The sequence below is a fragment of the Delphinus delphis genome, chromosome 3, assembly GCF_949987515.2.
Source record: "Delphinus delphis chromosome 3, mDelDel1.2, whole genome shotgun sequence".
NCBI classification, from domain to species: Eukaryota; Metazoa; Chordata; class Mammalia; order Artiodactyla; family Delphinidae; genus Delphinus; species Delphinus delphis.
This window is the reverse complement of record NC_082685.1, coordinates 120,831,718-120,849,735: the sequence shown is the minus strand read 5'-3', so window position 1 is coordinate 120,849,735 and position 18,018 is coordinate 120,831,718. Positions and strand designations below refer to the sequence as shown.

The 18,018-nt window shown below is 35.9% G+C and overlaps 1 protein-coding gene across 10 annotated transcripts in view; it reads left to right on the top strand.

Moving 5' to 3' along the window:
* Window positions 1-18,018, top strand: part of ERBIN (erbb2 interacting protein) — a 109,579-nt gene that overhangs the window by 19,738 nt on the left and 71,823 nt on the right. For 9 of the 10 annotated variants that reach the window (XM_060009405.1, XM_060009406.1, XM_060009403.1 and 6 more), the window contains exon 2: window positions 14,439-14,486. The gene's annotated coding sequence lies outside the window, so the exon portion shown is untranslated. Of the gene's footprint in view, window positions 1-7,133; window positions 7,192-14,438; window positions 14,487-18,018 lie in introns of all 10 variants that reach the window. The other variant, XM_060009404.1, reaches the window with a different exon arrangement.

Sequence of the window (18,018 nt, the reverse complement as noted above, 5' to 3'; positions counted from 1 at the left end):
ACGCACACACACACACATATATATATATATATATTTTTTTTTTTGGTACTCTTACTTGATCTAAGGGTAAAATAGACATGGATGGAGATAGTATTTTTTATTCTCCTCTAACCATCACTGTTCTAATCTGGAGTTTATCTAGCCGAGTAGCAGGCAGTTTCAGGATTTTGCTTTCTAATGAAAGAACGGCATATCAGAATTCTATTTTGCTTATTGATGCTCTGGAAATCAGTTGAGAGAATGGTATGTTTATTGTCAGATTAAGAAAGTGATAAGTATTTATGTCTGGCTAGCCAAGCATTCCTTCTCTGCAGGGGTACTTGCTATTATAAAGCTTGTAGTTTCCTCAGGAGGCAGGTTTAGAGCTGTTAATAGGCACCTAATGCAAATGCTTTACTGAGACCACTAAAATACCAAAGAATATGGTACAGATGATTCTGGCTTAACAGATTTTCAGGATTTCCAAGTGTATAACCAATCACATGTCTGCTATAAAAAAAATCCTCATAGTCCCAGGAAATGTCAAATTTTGGGCAGCATGGTGTCCCCAGTTTGCTTGATTGAGTTAGCTTAAAAAAATTTTTTTTTCAGATAGTTAAAAGAGGTGACTTTGAGGTATTATTTAAAACTAAGTGGTTGCATGTTGAAATATGAGTACCACTGACAGAGATTGTAAGTCTTCCAGTTCATATGCATCCATTCTTTTTTCATAATAAGTAAAATATCAGGACTAGTTCTTTTTTTAAAATATACTTTTTTTTTTTTTTTCCAGAGCAGTTTTAGGTTCACAGCCAAATTGAGCCTAAGGTACAGAGATTTCCTATATACAGCCTTGTTCCCACATATGCATAGCCTCTCCTATTATCATCATCCCCCACTAGAGTGGTACGTTTGTTGCAGTTAGTGAACCTACATTGACACATAACTATCACCCACAGTCCATAGTTTACATTTAGGTTCACTCTTGGTGTTGCACATTCTATGGATTTGGACAAATGTATAATGGCATGTATTCATCATTATAGTATCTTACAGAGTAGATTCACTGCCCTAAAAATCCTCCGTGTTCTGCCTGTTCATCCTCCTTCCACGCCCAACCCCTGGAAACCTCTGATCTATTCACTGTCTCCATAGTTTTCCCTTTTCTGGAATATCATGTGGTTGGAATCACATATGTGTGTATGTTTTTTTCAGGCTGCTTCTTCTTTGCAGTATGCCTCTAAGGTTCCTCCATGGCTTGATAGCACATTTCTTCTTAATCTCTGAATATGTACCACAGTTTATTTATCCATTCACCTACTGAAGGACATCTTGATTGCTTTCAAGTAGTGGCAGTTATGAATAAAGCTGCTATAAGCATACCCCTGCAGGGTTTTTTTGTGGTCATAAGTTTCCAATTCCTTTGGATAAATACCAAAGAGCATGATTGCTGGATTGTATGGTAAGAGTACGTTAAGTTTTGTAAGAAACTGCCAAGCTGTCTTCCAAAATGGCTGTACCATTTTGCATTTCCACCAGCATTGAGTGAGAGTTTCACATCCTCACCAGCCTTTGGTGTTGTCAGTGTTCCAGATTTTGGCCATTCTAATAGGTTTACAGTGATATCTTGTTGTTTTAATTTGCATTTCCCTGATGACTTATGATGTGGAGCATCTTTTCATGTGCTTATTTGCCATCTGTATATCTATCTTCTTTGGTGATGTGAGAGTGTTAGGATCTTTGCAATTTTTTAATTGGGTTGTTTGTTTTCTTGTTGGGTTTTCAGAGTTCTTTGTGTATTTTGGATAACAGTCCTTTATCAGATGTATCTTTTGCAAACACAGTGCTCCCACATATGGGGGAGGGGGCGGGATTGGTTCGAGGACCCTCCCTTGTCCCAGGATACCAAAACCTGATGATGCTCAAGTCCCTTATGTAAAATGGCATAGTATTTGCATGTAACCAAGGCATATCTTGCCTATATATTTTTTATTTTTTAAAATTTATTTAAAATTTTTGGCTGCGTTGGGTCTTCATTGCTGTGCGTAGGCTTCTCTCTAGTTGCAGCGAGCAGGGGCTACTCTTGGTTGCGGTGCACGGGCTTCTCACTGCGGTGACTTGTCTTGTTGCAGAGCATGGGCACTAGGCATGCGGTCTTCAGTAGTTGTGGCATGCAGGCTCTAGAGCGCGGGCTCAGTAGTTGGTGGCGCACGGGCTTAGTTGCTCCATGGCATGTGGAATCTTCCCAGACCAGGGCTCGAACCCGTGTCCCCTGCATTGGCAGGTGGATTCTCAACCACTGCACCACCAGGGAAGCCTTCCCCATGTACTTTAAATCACCTTGGGTTACTTATAATACCTAATACAATGTAAATGCTTTGTAAATAGTTGTAAGTACGATGAAAATACTATGTAAATTGTTTCCACCTTGTGGCAAATTCAAGTTTTGCTTTTTGAAACTTTCTGGGATTTTTTTCAAATATTTTTGATACAAGGTTGGTTGAATCTTAGGATGCAGAACCTGCAAATATGGAGGGCCGGTTATATTTTGTGCCAGTCTGTTGCCTGTCATTCTCTTTACATTGCAGAACAGGTTTATAGTTTTAACAAAGTCTAGTTTATTATCAATTATTTCTTTCATGGATTGTGCCTTGGGTGTTGTATCTAAAAAATCATCACCATACCCAAGGTCATCTAGGTTTTCTTCTATGTTGTCTTCTAGGAGTTTTATAGTTTCATGTTTTACATTTAGGCCTGTGATCAATTTTGAGTTAATTTTTGTGACAGGTATAAGTTCAGTGTCTAGGTTCATTCCTTTGAGTGTGATTGGTTGTTCTGGCACCATCTGTTGAAAAGACTGTGTTTAGTGCCGTTGTATTGCCTTAAGGGCTATATTTTTTAAAATTGCATTGACTGTAATATTTTTTGGATTTGCGGTCACCTTTTCTCAGAGAAAGGAAGGGTCATTGTGAACTGGGAAGTTATTCTAATGGTGTCTGTGTCATTTTTCCCTGTCATCCATTTTGGGATAGATAGAATATCTCTGTTGAAATTTTATAATTGTTTCCACCCATACGCCATGGGGTTTTATTGCGAGAGACTTCCAGATTCATACATATGCCTATAAATGTTTTCTCAACAGGAATATTGAAAGTGTAATTATTATCATGTTGGTTCTTGATGTTTTTGGACCTAAGGTGTCCTTTCATTCATTGAGAATCATTGATGATATGGAACACTATTATACTTGGAGCTTTAAGACTTGCCTCTTGTTTGTCCTGTGATCTTTGTTTATATTTAAATGTGTATATAATAGCTAATTTAGAGAGATGTCAGAGTTCAGTATGTGAATGAATTTGGCACAAAGCACCTGGCAGTTCTTAGCTGTTCTCACATTTTCCCACTTCCTTTTCTACAGAGAATTTTAAAGAAATTTGTTACTTAAAAAAAGTACTTTCAAAAGTAATGTTTGACAAATTAAGGCTAATTCCATACATTGTCTATTAGATAAGCACAAGAGGATTTAGGTATAGGTGGGACATTTAGAAATAGAAGCAGCTTAAAATTTGGGTTTGCTTCTCTTCTCTACATATATGATGCTATTTTACTTAAAAAATAAATGTCTTCAGCCCTAAGGGATTTTTAGAATGAGTTAATAAAATTATAAATATACCTAAAATATTAATCTGAATCCTGGTAAAAGTGAAACTTTTTATACATAAGACTTTGATCAAGTGGTGGTATTTTTAAGCTTTTACTTATAAGTGTTAATTAAGCTTTTAAAATCCTGTAACAAGGTGTTAAGATTGATCTGGTTTCCTTTGGAAGGTTTGTGGTGTTTATAATCATAATTAGGCTAAGTTAACCTCAAAACACAGTAGCTGTACAGAAAAATGATTTCAAACCTGCCTCGTGTGTGTGTGTGTGTGTGTGTGTGTGTGTGTGTGTGTGTGTGTATGCGTGCTCACATTTGCTGGTTTCTATCTTTTTCTGCTCTTTGCTCGTGGTTCCTTCTCTATAGCTCCTTTTCTCTTGAACTTAGGAAATACTGTAAGGAAATTTACCTTAAGAAATTAGGGCCTTGTCTTCACCAGGTGGATTTGCATTTTAATAGAGGTTGTTTGGAGAGTGTCCAAAATAAATAATGGTGGAATTTCAAGCACTAGGGCCCTTGTGTCCAGGATTTGCAAATCAGGTCATGCTCTTCAACAGGTTTGGCTCAGTTTCTAGGGCACTGTACATGCTGCATAAAAACATTTTATTGATAGACAGCTTCATTTAAAATGCCACTTAAAGAACAAAGAAGTAATTAGCATATTGAAGTGTTAGGTGGAAAGGAGGAGTCTGTGGTAAGGTAAAGGGCCTCACCTGAGCAAAGGATTTGGCTCAGTAAAGTTGTAAAACTTTAGTTGGGATTAGATTATGGGATTGGGTATAAGTAACTTATTTTAAGGTTTTAAAGGGAGAAGGAAGGTGGTAAAATAAATTGAAATGAAAAGTCAGGTGCTAATTGAATGGGATTAGGAAATCAGTTTGGAATCTTTTGTATTAATACATCATAGTGGCATTAACCAATGTCCTGATATTTTTTCTTTTTTTAAGCTATTTTTCCATCGAGCTCTAATTCACATACAATAAATAAAGTTCACCTGTTTAAAGTGTACAATCCAGTAATTTTTAGTACATTTACAGGGCCCTGCAACCATCATCATCATCTGAGTCCAAAAAATCTCATCATTTCCCCAGACTCCATACCCATGAGCAGTCACTCCTGTTTCCCACTGCCCCATGACCCTGAACCACTAATCTTTCTGTTTCTATAAATTTGCCTGTTTGAGACATTTCATAAAAATGGAATCGTACAGTATATGGCCTTTCGTGTCTGGCTTCTTTACCATAGCATAAAGTTTCCAAGGTTCATCCATGTTATATCCTTTATCAGTAGTTCATCTCTTTATATAGCTGAATAATACGCATTTCATTGTATGGATATAAAACATCTTGTTTCTCCATTCATTAGTTGATAGATATTAGATTGTTTCTACTTTTTGGCCACTATGGATAATGCTGCTATGAACATTAGTTACAAGTTTTTCTGAAAGCAGGTGTTTTCAGTCCTCTTGGTTTTATACCTAGGAGTGGAAATGATGGGTCATATGGTAACTATGTTTAACTTTTTGGAGGAACTGCCAAATTGTTTTTCAAAAGTGACTACAACAATTTACATTTACATCAGCAATGTATGAGGGTTTCAATTTCTCCACATCTGTCTTGATACCTGCCTTTTTTATTGTAGCCATCCCTAGTTGGTGTAAAGTTTTATCTCTTTGTGGTTTTCATTTATATTTCCCTAATGACTAATGATGTTGATCATCTTTTTATGTGCTTATTGGCCATTGGTATTTCTTTGGAGAAATGCCTCTTCAAATCCTTTGCCCATTGTTAAGTTTTGTTATTTGTCTTTTTAGTGAAAGTGAGCCCCAGTGATTTCTCTGCTGTGGGAGGCCATCTATACCAGAAAGCAAGCATGGGCTGGTGGTTTGGGAAAGTTAATGTCCATAGAAGCAGTCCTTAACTAGTGGGAGACAGGAGCAGATGGATAACAGCTTGCCTCTCATCCTATAGGCAGACAGTTCTGAGACCTCCTGTGCGCCTGTCTCAGGGAGTTTAAGTAGAATGAACCCCAGTTGTCTTTAGGGATGACTTTGATAATATACCATTTCTTGTATTGGCTTTTCCTCCGTATCTCATTCTCTCACTGCTCCCTCAGGTCATTTCTTAGACAGACTATCTGCATTCAAGTCTTTACCTCAGCCTTTGTTTTTGAGAGAACCCAAACTAAGACAGGTGTCAGTAGAGTACTTAGTATTGAAAGAGTTGATAATATTTCAAGATTTGAAACTGGATGATCACCAAAGGTATGAGTATAGATAGAGAAGAGGGCCAACATCTGTATTCTCAGTCACTATAATGTGTTAAGAGGTTGACATAAAGTGGAGCAATTAGCAAAGGAGACTGAGGTCTGGCCAGTGGTGTAGGAACAAAATCAGGAGGATGTGGTGTCTTGGAAGCTAAGTGAAGAAAATGGGTAAAGTAGTGGGGAGTAATGCTACTACTAAGTCAAGTGAGAGATGAACTTAGAATTGTCTGTTGGATTGGGCAATAGGTAGGCCATTAATAATCTAGGAAGAACAGTTTCCATTGAAGTGATTGGGACAAAAGTGTGATTGGAGTGGGTTTGAGAACTGTTGATGAAAGAATTGAAGTCAGTGCATATAGACAACTTGTTTGGAATTTTGCTGTAAAAGGGAGCAGAGAAATGGGTTAGTAACTGGAGAGATATCCTCAGGAGAGGTCCTTTTTAAGGGAGGAAAAATAACACCTACTCCGTGTCTTGTATTTCTGCATATGATCAAAATCAGTTGTTCCTTAGAATATCTTAGAGAACTAGGGCTCTACTTGGTTTATTTGAGCATCTTGTTCTGTACCCATCAAGGCTTCCCAAATCATCTGTGATGAGTTCATGGAGGAAAAGAAGTTGTTATAAGTCATTAGCAGAAACTAAGAAGATTGGGATTTACTCTGGCATAGAGATGAATACTAGGAAGTAAAGAGAAATAAGGGAATACACACGAAGAAATTAGTCCTACTGCTGGATTGTGTTATGGGAATAGTTTAGAATCCGGGCAAGACTGTATGAGAAAGTATTTTTAAGTTTGAAATAATGCCAAGATTTAATTTCCTACCATGTTAAGCACAACATCATTGTGAATATATGTTTGTGATGCATATTGCCAACAAACGTCTCTTTGCACAGCTTTATTGACCTATTGTTGAAAATAACAGAAATAACTCTGTGTTAGAAGAAGTTGAAATTTACTCACAGACCTTCAGTATTCCTTTTTGGCACAGTTTCACCTTCTCTGAGTTTGGTTATGAGCCATACTGAGCTGCTTTCTTTCCTCATTCTCCCTCTGCTTCCTCCCTCTGATTATAGAATGATCTAATGTTAGGTTTTCAGAGTTAAATAAACCAATTCTAGCTGGGATGTTTGCATTTGTAGTCTTATTTCTAATTGTGGAATGAAAGATTTTTCTGTAAAAATAATTAGGCCCTCTTTTTGTCCCATAAATTGTCATTCCTTCTAAACGGAGATGGAGGAGAATTCTGAAGATTTGTCTTCTACCTTGACCAAGTTTGTTTCACAAAGGGGTGAGTCAGACTGGATATCTTCCATGGGAGTATCTTTTCTATATACAGAACTGTTTTATCTACACTGGCAATCTCCTAGTATTTCTTTTTGTTTGTTTGTTTGTTTTTTTCCCCAGAAATTTTATTGCACTTTCTCCTAGTATTTCTGCTTCTAGTTAGCATATAGGAGGGCACAAAATTTTTTTGGTCCCCTGGTAAGAATAAGAAAAACCTGTAAAGAATAAAAATCACACTTAAAAAAAAAGAATAGAGCTAGCAAAAAATCAGTGGAATCAGGGAAGCCTTAGTGAACTGACTTCCGTAGATACATGAACCTCTCATAGGTGAGTCAAGAGTGTGGCAGTTTCGCAGCCAGATTTCAGTATAGGATGAAGCAGGACTTACCATAAATGGAAAGACTGAAGGGATGAATATAAATCATCCAGTCCTCAAGTGACAGTGTGGGCTTTTGCGAAGGGATTGGAATCTGACAGAGCCCCAAAGGCAAAATTAAATCATTAAACCTGATAATTTTATCCACCTTGAATTTTGCCGTAAAGAGGAGTAGAAGCTTAGTTGAAAAATACCTATAGAAATGTATAGTTCTGCAAATTCTAATGTTTCTTAAATTATGGGACACTGCTGGGGTTGAATCTAAAGGTAAACTGAACCAAAAATATCTGGAATTGCAGCCCAAATTCTTCCTATCTCAGATTTTGACAAGATCAAAAAGATATGGCTGTGGTTGAAGATGGGAAGTTGGGGGTTGAATTGATCACAGAAGAATTTACTGTAATTAAAGCTGCAGCCAGTCCCAGCTCAAATTGGTTCTAATAGGAAACTGAATTATCAGTCACTCATCCTAACTGAGAGAAGAGCATAGACTCTCTGGGTAATAAGTGAAACTTAACAATATTACATTCAGTTCTCAACTATTATTTTATAAAAAGCATCTAGAATACTGTGAAAAATTATGAAATATACAAAGAAAAAGGAAAATATGATTGTATAATTAAGAGAAAACAGTTAAGAAAACCAGACTTATTAGATGACCCAGAGTTAGAAGTCAATGAGTTAGGAGACAATGATTTTAAAACAATTTACAGGATAACATGTGAGGGGTTGAGTATTTCAGGAGAGTATTGGGAACTTTGTACCAACACCAGATGTTTTCTAGAACTGAAAAATGCAGTATCTTTTAAAAAAACTATTCAAATGGGCTTGATAGTAGTAAGAAATAGACTAAGAAATGGTGAATGTGTGAATAAATATGAAAGTCTTTTCTGGTTTTTAAATTTATATAAATGACAGTTGAATAGTGTAAAACAAAAAGAAATTGTGGGATTTATAATATGTAGAAGTAAAGTTTATGACAATAGCATGAAATATGAGCGAGAGTAGACGTAAATAAATTATGCTCTTACATTTGTTACATCATATATAAAATTACATAGTATAATTAGAATAGTATAATATTATTTGATGGTGGACTATGATGAATTAAGAATACATACTGTACATTCCTAGAGCAACCACAAAATATGTATAGCTTAAAGTCCGTAAAATGAGATAATATAGGAAAAAATAACTATATTTGAAGGCAGGAAAAAAAGGAACAAAGAACAAATAAATAAATAGTAATGTAATAAACTTAAATTAAATCACACCAGTAATTATATTAAATATATATGGTCTACGCCTACCATCAAAACATAGAAATTGTCAGATTGGATAAAATAGTAAGACCCAACTATATGCTTCATATAAATAGGCAATTTAAAGACAAATTTGGTTAAAAGTAATAGTTGGAAAAATATACATTAACACTTACCAAAAGAAAGTTCCTATGGCTATAGTGATATCAGGCAAACTATACTTCAAGACAAGGATTATTAGCAGAGAGAAAGGACATTTTATATGATAAAAGGATCCATTCCTCAAGAAGGTACAAGAACCCTAAATGTGTATTTATTGATACTTTATAAGAGATTCAAAATACATGAAATAAAAATTGACAGAAATAAAACATATTTACACTTACGGTTAGAGATTGCAGTACTTTTCAGTAATTAGTAGAAAAAGAATCCCATAAATTAGTAAGGGTACAGAAGATTTGAACACCACTCTCAATCAGTTTAACGTGACATTTTTTGAACACTAAACCCAAGAGATGCAGAATGTGACATTTAAATATACATGAAACACTCACCTCAGTAGATCTCATGTGGGGCTGTCAAAACTTCAACATATTGTGAAGACTTGAAATCATAATATTATTTTTTCTGATTACAGTGGAATTAAATTAGAAATCAGTAACAAAATGAGGTTTAGTAGAGCCCTGAATTCTTTTTTTTTTGACTGTACCACGCAGCTTGTGGGATCTTAGTTCTTCAACCAGGGATTGAACCCGGGGCCCTCGGCAGTGGGAGCTCCAAGTCCTAACAACTGGACTACCAGGGAATTCCCAATCCCTGAATGTTTTGAAATTAAGGTGATTCTGAATAACTCATGGGTAAAATAATAAATCAAATGGGAAATTAGCATTTTAAACAAATTCAGCAAAAAGACAACATACCAAATTTTATGAAGTGCATCTCAGAATTTATAGCTTTAAATCTTGAAGAATAAAGTATTAGAATCAATTACTTAATAAGCTTTACCCTAAGAGTCAGAAAAAAACAAATTCAAAATAAATAAAAGGCCGAAAAAATAGAGAAAAGTGAAATCAGGGAAATGGAAAATGTCCCATAAGTAAATGAACAAATTATGAAGTTTTCTCTTTGAAAAAATCAATACAGTTGGTAAACTTAAGCTTAAAACTACAGCAATTTATATAGCTCTTGAATTTGTGAATCAGCAAGTGGTCTTTTATCCTATAAAGAATTACAGCATCATGTCCTCAGGGCTGCATTCAAGGAAGGTAAAAGCAGAAGTTGTAAATCTTCTTGAGGCATAGGCACTGTTACTTGCCTAACTTCTGCCACATTGAGTTGGTATAAGTCACAGTTCAGCCCAAATTCAAAGAGTGGGGAAATAGACTCTGCATCTCTTGATCTCAGGTGGTATAAAACATTGTGGCCATGTTTCTTAATTTACGCTGGTTAAATCAGAAACAGTAAAGAGTCTGAGGTTTTACCCTACTTACAATCTAAAATGTTAACTTGCCAGAAAACACAAGACTTCTAGACCAGAAACAAAGGGTTTATTACTCCCTGAAAATCAGCAACCAGGGCAATATTTTGTGTCAGTTACCTGAGCCAAAATCTTCATAGGGCTTCACAGTGAGGGTCAGATGGTACCTGCACAGATAGTAGTGTGCATTACAGAAGGGGAACCCCAAATTAGAAAACTCTGATCTTTCATAGGACCACTTATGACCTGTCTGTCCTCTCCTCAGGAGAGTGGAAGATAGAAACCTTATTTTTACTCTGGAATTTAAACAAATTGTCTCTGGAGAGAGGACATTGAACTGTCTCAGTGTTGCTAAGTGTTATTATCTGGAATGTATCCTTGTATAAACATCTTAAATTGGCTGTAAATGACATTGCTCAGTGGACCCAGACCATGCAGAAATGTGAGATGTTCATGGAGAATTGTTTTCTAATATAGTATATCCTCTTGTACAATAATTTGCAATCCTCCCGTATACAAAATTTTGTCATTCTTTTCTACAAAAGTCTTTACCCACTAGAGTGTCATGTAAGGTTTGAGTCCAGTATCTTATCATCTAACTGAGTTCCAAGTACAGATGAGGCTCTGCTATGCCATTTTGTAATTAGAGAAATGCAAAACACAAATACAGCGAGCTACTTGTCTGCACCTACTACATAGGTTAATGTTAAGAAAGACTGAGAATATCGAGTGTTGGTGAGGAATTGATTGGAACTCTGGGAGTGTTAAAACCACTTTGTAAAATGACTTGTTTGTTTATTCCTTTTTTTAAAAAAAATAAAATTAAACATGCTTATAGACTTTGATCTAGCAATTTCACTCCCATATTTACCCACAAGGACTGAAGCCTGCATTCTCCTAATACTTGTACACAAATGTCATAGCACTCTTATTTAGGATAGGTTGCCTTGGCCAGGGTGTTGACTGGAAATTAGCACATGGGAACTTTCTGGGGTGATAGAAAGATTTTATGTCTTGGTTGCTTTTGGTTATATGGATGTATGCATTTGCCAAACTTTACTCTAAAGGTCTTTTTTATTATGTTAAGTTATTTGTAAAAATATAAAGTGGAAGTTTCTGCAAATGTGGGAACTCCGTATAACTTTAGTATGTATGTCAACTATTTTATTCCACATTAAGATTTTTTTTTTGGCATATTTAGGCTAACCATGGTTTGATGTGAAAGTTTGATTAACAGTGCTGACATTGAAGAAGCTCTCAGCTTTCTGCTGAATTAGAATTAGGCTAGCAGGGGTCAGACAGCAACATTGACCTTGTAAGTGTGAAATTTAGCTATTTCACCAGCCTCCTTTCCTCATTTCTTGCTGTATATGTTGTAGGCATAGCACATTTTATACATTCAGTTATTTTTGTCCTTCACAATCAAATGCTCCTATACAGTATTTGTTTTTTTCATTACATAGCTTTTTTTACGTTTTTATTTTTGCTCTTTTGCACATAACTATTTTCATTGTTTACTATTCATGTACTTACCGGTAATGGGTTAATAATGTCCATAAAATGCCTTAGAATTAAGCACAGGTTGTACCAAATACAGATTAACAAATACTGTGATAGCCATGATTAAACTAAAATGATCGTACACAACCACTAAATACCATCTAATGGCTATGGGCATGCCTGAGGAGCCTTTGTTGTGCATTTCAACTTCTGAATTCATTTAAAAAGATGGTTCCAACATAAGATTTCTCTAGCCAAGAATCTAGCCAAGTATAACTTGTGATCTCTTCAGATCCATAGGGAAGTATAACATACTATATTTTAGAAAACCTTTATAGTGATTTCACTTTTCAGTTGGTACAGTAATCCCCCAAATGAGAGTTTATCAAAAAAGGATGGAAAGGGGAAAAGATGGTGGTTTGAGTATAGATGAAATAATATTGACTATGGATTGATTATTGTTGAAACTGTTAGAAAAAAGTATCACATCAGCATTTTGTGTATGATAAAGAATCTTGAGTTTTATATCTCATCTCCTAAATCAGAATCTCTAGGGAGAAGCTACGGTAATCTAGTAGTAATTTTAAAAATACCCTAAGTGAATATCGTTTAGCTAGTTGTACCATGGCACCCGAGGTTTCTTTGGTTTTGTTCTCCTCCTCATGAGCAGCTTTTTTTTTTGAAACTGATGGGAAACTTTGTTAGGATGGTCTATGAATGGTTTTCCAAATCTCTTTATAAAAATATATCTCTCTCTCTTGCTAGATTATTCGCATCTGCCTACAAATCCACTGCTGTGACTCTTGATTCACATTCTGCTCTCTCTACTGCTCTATTTTTCCAGTGTCTTTTTTAGCGAAACTACCTGAGTTGCCTGTATTTGCTATGTCAGATTATCCTCTTCCTATTTCTTGAATCCCCTCCAAACAGTGTTTTGTCTTACCACTGCCCAGTAAGATAATCAATGACCTTTACATTATTACACAGTGACAGTTAAAGTTCTTACTAAGATAGTTGATAACTTCCTCCTTGAAACATTTTTTTCCATTTAGCTTTTAGGATATCACACTTTGGGTGGGTGGTTGGGGGGTAGTTTCTCTTGACTCACTGACTGCTTCTCTTCAATGTTCTATTTCTGGTTCTATTTCTTCTTTATGACCTATTTTTATAATATCTCAGGGCTCAGTCATTGAATCTGTTTTCTTCCCTCCCTTCCTTCCTTCCCTTCTTCTTTTCTTTCTTTTTTGAACCTGTACTCTTCTGTCCACATTCATGCCCTTGATTCTTTCATCTAATTTCATTACTTTAAATATCATCTCTAAACAGATAACTTACAAATTTATATCCTCAGTTTGGATTTCTCCCCACATCTCTGAATACCCATATCCAACTGCCTATGTAGGATCGCAGTAGGAAAGCTTTCAGGTATTTCAAGCTAAAGTCTTGAAACACAAACTTCCTTCTCTCTTCTCTCTAACCTGCTCCTTCTGTAGCCTTATTCCTTCTCAGTTCATTGGCAATGCCATTTTACCAGACAACTATGTATGTGGAAGTACCTTGAGTGACAGATTAAGTGGCCATCTTTGCTTGATATATGCAAAGGTATTTTTTGTGGCATGTACTATGGGTGGAATTTGTGGAGAAGGTTAAACAACTCAGCAGTCCTAAACAATTTAACATAGAGACATATAGCCCAATATATTTAAAGTGACCCTGTAAATTCTGAAACACACTTATTAATATCTTTAAAAAAAGATTATTTATGATGTATATACATTAATGCTGTTATTTTGGGTTTTGGGCTGTCTTATTTTGGAATGGTTACAGGTACAGAAAACCTAGCAATGGTTTAAGCAAATAGGGGTTTAGTTTTCTTATAAACCAAGAAATCCAGATATTTCTGTAGTTCAGCTACTCAACTGTGTTATTAGAGACCCCCAGCTTGTTTTGTCTTTCTACTCTGTCAGCCTTTTTGGTAGGTTTTTAATCCTCATGCTTGTTGACTCATGGTCATAGGATAGAAGCAGACATGTTCACATCTGTCCCTGGATAAGGAAAGCAAATGTTTTTCCAGGGCCAACCCCCATCGCACCCCCAAATTAGACTTCTAAGTATATGTCGTTGATGTTAACTGTGTCATCCATTACCTGTTCACCCTTCTTGGAAAGCTCAAAAGTGGGTTTTTAGCTGGGTCTATTACCACCCTGAATAAGGAAAATTCTGGAAAGGGGGAAAAGACTGGTAAGCAATTAACAGTGTCTGCTGCATAGAACCATCAAAAATTACTAAATTTAAATTGGTGATTAGAGTTTATTTGCTTGGGAAAACTTTATTATTTTTCAGTAAGGGCAAATAAATGGGGTTTTAATGGTAGATAGAGAGGTATTTATTATTTGATATAGATGAGGGCTCTCAATAGTTCACAAATGTGTGATGAACAGTAAATCCAGTGACTGGTTGAGAAGGTAGCCATGTATTTAGAAGTTAGCAAATTTGTGTGTGTCAGTTTATGGGGCTGAATTATTGAGAATTTTAATTTACATTTTGAGGTAAATAAGAAATTAGAAGAGATATTCCTTAAAGTCATAAAGATCTATTTTTATTGTTAATTTTGTTTCTTTTTATGGTTTCCATAGAATGTTGGCTCAATTAAGAAACATCAGGGAGATAAATTCAACCCAGTGGTAAGTAGTTTTAATTTCTTTTGTTAGAAAATGTTTGGGTTATTATGCCTTTTTTTTTGGTTGGCTTCTCTTCCTCCATTTGATTAGAATGTTTTTGTGTCTGCCGTTTTAAGTCTGATTTCTAAGTGGCTCTTATATCACAACACTAAAATTCTAATTAGCGGTCCCATGTTGATCACTTCCTGTTCCGATCAGGCCAGTCTTTCTCCCTTTGGTTTATTACTTCTTTGTAGTGTTGTGTAAGGGAGGATCTCTTTGGGTCTTGTTATTCATTCCCTTTCATATGGTGCGTTCCTCTTGTGACCTCAATAATTAAGGTCCCCCTCCTTTCTTATCAATCAGAAGTTTTTAGTCTAAATTGGGATCTATTTTTGTATTGGTTCAGGCCCACTGAATTCTGAGGTCTAAGTTGCTCTTTCCACTGTCTCTGTCCACAGGAAGTTTTGTTTTCTTTTGTTTTTTGGGGGGGAAGTTTTCTTTTGTTTTTGTTTTTTTGAGGAAGTTTTCACTTGAGATGTAAACTCTTTGCAGTTTCCTAGAGCTGAGTGTCTAATCTTTTTCTGAATTCATGGTCTCTTCTGAGAAGTTCTGCAGTATGATTACCACTACAGAAAAGTCTTGGAAGTCTTTTTACCTTTATTAACAATTCTGCCTTGTAACTTGCCTCCTACCTCAAGTGCCCTGCACAGATGACTTAAATATAGTAAAATAAATAGACTTTTTTTTTTTTGGCCACACTGTGCCGCATGCAAGATCTTAGTTCCCCGACCAGGGATTGAACCCGTGCCCCCTGCATTGGGAGTGCAGAGTCTTAACCACTGGACCACCAGGGAAGTCCCTACACTCTTAAACCATGTACATTTGGTAATAACATTTCATGTCCCTTATTCTCAGCTGGGAGTTATACTTCCAAATCTATTGTGATTTCTGGAAAATGGATTTTTTAGGCCATATCTTACAAGTTATTGCATACTATCATATAAATATAAGCATACAGTAGTTATAATATGAACCAGAATAATAGTTTGAAATATTGTATTAGTGCTGCCTCCTAGAACTTTCTGCAGTGATAGAAATGTTCTGTATCTTCTGTTATTTAGTATGGTATCCATTAGCCACCTGTGGCTATTGAGCATTTAAAATATGGTCAGTGTGACTGAAACCAGATTTAAAATTTTGTCTGATTTAACTTGAATTTTCAGGTTAGTGGCTACCAGATTGGACAGAGCAGATAGAGTTTTTTTCCCGTTTTTCTTAAGTGTCCCCCTAACTCATTATCAGTTGAAGTCTTAGAATCTCTTGAAAAAGAAAGTGTATATTCATTTTTAGAATATTTTTTTATTATCTCATTAAACACAAGTATAAGCTAAATTCCCCTTTAGGGATTAAATTCTTATTATTAGATCAATAAGACTGCTTATTCTTATCAGTAAAATACACCTTCATATAAACATAGATTAAGCATATTCAGTAAACTTTATTGACAAAGTAATTTTTTGTTTTTCTTGAGGTAATAATTGACATATAACATTGTATTAGTTTCAAGTAATACAACGTAGCGATTCAGTATTTGTATATGTTGCAAAATGATCCTCACAATATGTCTAGTTAACATCCGTCACCATACATAGTAACAATTTTTTTTCTTGTGATGAGAGCTTTGGATCTACTCTCTTAGCAACTTTCAAATATACAGTACAGTATTATTAAGTATAGTCACCTTGCTGTACATTACATCCCCATGAGACAAAAATTTTAGATAGAATCATTTGATGTTTGACATCATAGTGTAAAGGAGGAAAAATTTTTCCTTCACCCTCTTAGGGTTCCTGGCTGGGTGTGAAAATTAAACTGACAAAGACAGATTAAAAGGAGAAAAATATATACATTTATTTAATGTAAGTTTTAAGTGACACAGGGAGCCTTTGTAAGGAAAGGAAGACCCAAAGAAACAGTTAAACCTGAGTATTTTTATGCCTTGTTTGATGAAGTGGACAGTTGTGTAGAAATACTTTAGATCAAAGAGTATGAAGTAAGTGTAGTAAACTGGGGGAGATTTAACAAGTCCTGTTCATTAGGATTCTTCTTCCTTTGTCTTCAGAGATACCTCCTGGTATAGGGAGGGCACCTTTCACAGGAGGATTTTATTACCTGTTTCAGGGGAGAACGGCGTGGAAGGTCAGAGTGACCTTCCTGCTTCTGCTATTTTATCAAACTCCTTTAGCTTAAAATATTCAGTATGCCATATTTTGGGGTGCCATATTTTGGGGTGGTTTGTCCTGAACCCCATCGGTAGCTTGTTTTTGTAATCCCTAAAGGAAAAGTATGTAGTAAAGACTTACTGATATTTGAATTATTTCATGAATCTGAGTTCAAGTATATCATTATATATTGAGAAGCAGTATAGTGCACTACAAGCACAGAATCAGTTTCTTTTTGGAAAAATAGGGATAATAATAATACATGCCTTAGAAAGATACACGAGGATGAAATGAGAATAAGCATATAGGTTTTTTTTGTGTGTGTGTGGTACGCGGGCCTCTCACTGTTGTGGCCTCTCCCGTTGTGGAGCACAGGGTCCGGACACGCAGGCTCAGCGGCCATGGCTTATGGGCCCAGCCACTCTGTGGCATGTGGGATCTTCCCAGACCGGGGCACGAACCCGTGTCCCCTGCATCAGCAGGCGGACTCTCAACCACTGCACCACCAGGGAAGCCCATAGTTTTTTTTAAATATTTTATTTTATTTTATGTTTTGTTGAGGCACGAGGGCTCTCTAGTTGTGGCATGCGGGTTCAGTAGTTGCAGTGCGCAGGCTTATTTACCCCACGGCATGTGGGATCTTAAGTTTCCTGACCAGGGATCAATCCATGTCTCCTACATTGGAAGGCAGATTCTTAACCACTGGACCACCAGGAAAGTCCTGAAACATACAGTTTATATAAAGAATTTAGCACAGTGCCTGGCACACATGGTAAGAATAGTCAGATTTTTTTTTTTTTAATTGCAAGGGAAATACTTATCCTATTGTCAAACTCTTTAAGAATATGATATAATTAGAAGAGTTAGAAGCAGTGCCTTGCAGAGCCACATTGGAGCCTGAGGCAAAAGAAAAAAAATTAGTCATACTGATTCTGTCTTTATTTTTAAATTTACCATTTTGGTCATTAATGGATTATTTTTCAGTGATTTGGATTTTTTTAAAAGATATTGCATTAAAATATTGAATTTGATTACTGAGTTTGTGTGTGTGTGTGTGTGTGTGTGTGCGCGTGCCTGAGGCATTTGCTGCACTGGCTTCAACCTAGCCTTGGCTCTGGGTAGAAGTAATCTAATACTCTCATAGAGTCTTCTGCTTAGGGCAAGAATTTATTATTCTTTTACAAAGAATTGATAACATTAATTAGCAATCATTTATTGATGTAGGCGTTTCTTTGGTAGTATAATGTTAGCCTCCTAGTTGGAATTAATCTCTGTATGAACGTTGTGTTCTTAATAAAATTAGCCTTGAGAATTTTCACTAATTCAGAATT